Raw genomic sequence first — 4,965 nt, 5'->3', positions numbered from 1 at the left:
TATGTTACTAATAAAAACATTTCTGATGAGGAATTTTTCTCTGAAAATATTTAGGCTCCATCCTAAAGATTTATTATAATATTCTAATTTTGTTACTTTCCAAATAATTTTTTCCCTTGAATTGTTTTTTAAAGAAAATATTTATTAATTCCAAAATGGCCACTTTTTGTTTCTCAGTTTTGGTTTGCCAATTTTTTTCTTATTTATTTCTGGTTTATTTTGTTATTATCAAGACTATATACTATAAATATTCATTTGAATGGGGAGATGTAGGAGAGAAGACTTCATTTTGTTACATTCTGTTTGCTCATTGTGCCAGGAGCAACATTACCTGCCCAGGTACTGCTAATGGGTAGAGAAACCGCAGGACCTATTCAGCCTGAGAAAGGAAGCTTCCATGCTTCAGTGAGGAGCCCCAAGTGTTTTGGGGATATTTGATCCACCACATCCTTAAAGACTTATTTTAAAATTTATGAATGTTATTATTTTTTTTTAAATCAAAGTCTCCTTCAGTTGATGTACCTGGACTCCTGTTAATTGATGTATTAAGGTTTTAGATAGTCACAACTTTTTTATTAATTCTGTATTTTATCTTTACATTTTATTTATTTTCCTAGTGGGATACCTTAAGCTATAATTTTGATATTAATATTGAGTTTACAGGGCACTCAGGTAGCTTAGTCAGTTAAGTGTCTGACTCTTGATTTTGCTCAAGTCCTGATCTCAGGGTCATGAGATTGAGCCCCAAATCAGGCTCCATGATAAATGGGAAGTTTGCTTGAAAGTCTCTCTCTCCCTCTCACTCTTCCCCTGCCCCAGCTAACACATACTCTCTCTCTTTCTCTCTAAAATAAATAAATAAAATCTTTAATATTGAATTTTTTGTGGATTTGTTTATCCTTTATTTTTATTCTTCATTTATCATTCTTAATAACTACATTTACTTAAATTAGTTTTAAGCCAGTATGACTATCTTCAGTGGAAAAATTCAGTCCTCTCATATTCAATATAACTGAAATATTTTATTTTGTCCCCTCTGTCTTATCTTATATTAGTTGTTTATTATACTTTTGAAACTGTACCTTGCTTTTTTATTTTCTTACTTTGTTTTTTTTTTTTTTGATCAATACCTTCTCTTTCTGCAATTCCTCCTTTTCACATACCAACCACTTCTCTAACCTCCTTCCCACAATTACATGAATACACCAATCCTACCCTTAATTTTAAATACTTGCAACACTTAATGGTAGTTTACTTTGTGGCTCAAATGATCACAACAATATAACTATATGTCTGTGTTTGTACTTTGTTTACTATGTTTATATTCTATTTACTCAACTTCTACCTTTGTCTAAGATGAAATTTTTGTGAAACATTTACTTCTCCCTAACTTTGACACTTTTTAACTTTATGTATTTTGTTTGAGTAATTTAAAATATTATATTCAGCTTTTATTAATACTTGTTACAATATGTATGTTCTTTACCTCATTCATAGCATTTATATTACACATTCTTAAAAAAATTTTAATCATCTCTTTAGTCATAGCATAATTAATTTCCTGCTATTCTTTCCTCTCATATTCATCTTCCTTTATCTTGATCACTCTGGTCTGTGTGGACTAAATTGAGAAAGACAAGTGTAAATTGAGTGTTTTGTTTGTTTGTTAGTTTTTTAAATAAGAACATGAAGTTTTTTCTTAAGGTCCTACAGATCTCAAAGTTGGCTTTATTTGCCTTAAAGGGTTCATTTATTCATTCAGTGCAACTTTTTTTAGTGCTGCTATATGAAAGGTACTATTTTAGAATTTGCGAGTACTAGAGAAGATAAAATAGGTGAAATTATCTGTTATCCCGGCATTTATACTCTAATTGTTTATGATGGAAATTAAATAAATAATTTAAGATTTAAGTAGGGCAGATGCCTGTAAGTACAATATAGAAAAATAAAGCAACAAGAGAGCTCAGGAAAGTTGGAGTGAGGTTACCCTAAATATGGTGGCTGTAGACATTGCTGCTAAGAAAACGACATTTGAGGGGTGTCTGGGTGGTTCAGTTGGTTAAGCCGCTGCCTTCGGCTCAGGTCATGATCTCAGGGACCTGGGATCGAGTTCCGCATCAGGCTCTCTGCTCGGCAGGGTGTCTGCTTCTCTCTCTCTCTCTGTCTGCCTCTCTGCCTACTTGTGATCTCTGTCTGTCAAATAAATAAATAAAATCTTAAAAAAAGAAGTAGATATCCTCTAAAAAAAAAAAGAAAAAGAAAAAAAGAAAAGAAAAGAAAATGGCATTTGAGCAAGCAGGAGCTGAGGAAGGTAGTCACTAGTATTGGTGAGTGGAGTGTTCCAGAAAAGGAGAACAAGCATGAAGGTTCTGCTCTGCATGGAGAGTACCAGACATGGTGAGTGATACCAAGGAATCCAGTGGACTTGAGTATAGGAGTATGGGGAAGAGTAACAGGCAATGTTGGAGGAGAGGAAATAGAAGCTGAGGCCACATGGTGTGAGGTTATGTAGGTGATTATTATAAGCTCCTTGACTTCTACTTTGAATGAAAAGTGACTGGGTAGCTTTGAACAGAAGAAATACATGACCTAACATATTTTAATGGGATCTCTCTTGCTACCAAATAGAGAACAGAGAAAATGAGAGTAACATAATTAGCAAGAGAATAATTAAGAGGATCTTGCAGGCATCTCATGAGAAATATGTTAATTTGATCATAGTGATAACAAAGGAGGTGGTTAAAAAAAAATGTAGGACCCCGAATCCATCTTGAAGAGATTTTGGTTCATTGGATATAATTAGAAATAAACCCAAAGATTGGGTATAAGAAACAGAAATGGGTTTGTTATTAATTATGGTGAGCCAGGTATTACAGGAAAGATGATTTGTTCAGTACTGACATACATATTTTGCAAAGCCTACTGGCCATTTAAGTAAGAAAATGCCAAATACACAATTAGAGGTATAAACCATGAACTCAGGGTAGAGTTTAGACTGGCTGGACCTAGGATTCATGGCTCAAGATTTTTTCCTCAGGAATCTATAAATGCTGACACTCTTTTCTCACCAATAATGTTGCAATTAATGCCTAATGAATTTTACAATGGACTGAAAAAAATAAAAATGTAGAACATGTTACTGCATTCAATGCACATGAGAAAAAGAGAGTTACTAAATAATCTCTAATAATAGGTATTTATCTTACCATTATATATCCTTTTAAGAAAACTCACAGTTGCATATGACTTTCTTAAATTATATTACATAAGCGCATGTTTCCAAATTTCCTTGAAATTCAGAGTAGAGTGTTTTCTGAATCACAATTAGCTATGGACAGTTATTCAGAGGGAAGAGGTAGCACATAGCCTTTATTTTATTTTATTTTATTTTTATTTTTTTTAAGATTTTATGTACTTACTCAACCGACAGAAGCACAGCAAGAGAGGGAACACAAGCAGGGGACGTGGGAGAGGGAGAAGCAGGCTTCCTGCCAAACAGGGATCCTGATCCTGAACCATCACCCGAGAGGAAGGCAGACACCCAATGACTGAGCCATCTGGCCACACAGCCTTCTTAAATACAGACAAAGAATCTGTATCTCTTTTAAAATCACAGAAAGGAAAAGCTTATATTAAAGGGATATTGCAGAATCTTCGTGTATTTATTTGATTAAACTCATCAGTGTTTCTTCATAGTAGAATTACATATTCTTGGGCGCCTGGGTGGCTCAGTGGGTTAAGCCGCTGCCTTCGGCTCAGGTCATGATCTCAGGGTCCTGGGATCGAGGCCCGCATCGGGCTCTCTGCTCAGCAGGGAGCCTGCTTCCTCCTCTCTCTCTGCCTGCCTCTCTGCCTGCTTGTGATCTCTCTCTGTCAAATAAATAAATAAAACCTTAAAAAAAATAAAAAGAATTACATATTCTTGCATATTATCTTACCTTGAAAGTTACGTGGAAAGCCTTTTCCAGATACATATCTGGTCCTGGATAATAAGCTCTTTTTAGTTTATGATTCATCAGTTCAAAGAGTCTATGCTCATGTCCTAGATATGTGACTAGGTTTGCACATTCTCAAGCAATGACCTCGTCATCATAACCTCCATCTACTGGGCTTCAGAATCTCTCTTCTTTCAAGCTGTCCTTTTCCCTATCTCTAACTCAATTTTCTGCCATGTTGTTCTACCCCTTACTATTTTTCAGGTAGTTGTAAATTCTTCACTGGAAATATCTTCTTTTTTAAAAACTCAGTTGACTTCAAATTCATCTCAATTTGCTGCCCTGTCTCATTAATCATCAAGGTCACACTCCTTTGATGTCCATGTGAAGCAGTTTCTGTGTAAAATTTTACTCTGATTTATGAAGTTAGTCTCCAAGGGTCCTTTTCATCTGTCTCTTGCATGCTAAGCTTGTTTTTCTTCCCTCACACTGTGCAATTTCTTCACAAGAACCATACTTTTGTTTTGCCTATTCAAATTTCTATTGCTCAGACATAACTAAACCTATCATTTGTCCCAAAACACTGTTTGGTTTATTTTTGCAGCCCTCTTTCTATTCTCCTGGACAATGTGAGAGTTCTCCATTTTGAATTAAATGTGAAGGCCTGAATGATTTGAGTTTATTTTATCAAAAGTATTAATTCGGGAGGTGATGACATGATTCATGAGTTGTCCCACAAGGGAACTTTTTCTGTGGTTTTCTTTTGTTTACAGGGAAGCCCATTGATCAACCAATTTTCTGCCAGGTAAAGATAGAGTAATTGCCCTGCACTATCATTGGTTGGCAGAGGTGAAAACGACTCTAAGCAAACAAGAATTTTTGTCTCTCTCATGTTCTTCCCTCACATCTTAATTTTGATCCCCTAGGATTGGAAACAGTTTCTCATCAGGTTCAGTGTATTTCACCCCTATGTTAAGAATTCTAGTCAGGAAAACACAATGCATCTTGGTCAAGCATCCAGTTATGTTTC

Source organism: Neovison vison, chromosome 3, assembly GCF_020171115.1.
Source record: "Neovison vison isolate M4711 chromosome 3, ASM_NN_V1, whole genome shotgun sequence".
Taxonomy (NCBI): domain Eukaryota; kingdom Metazoa; phylum Chordata; class Mammalia; order Carnivora; family Mustelidae; genus Neogale; species Neogale vison.
Note: the sequence above shows the minus strand (reverse complement) of the source record.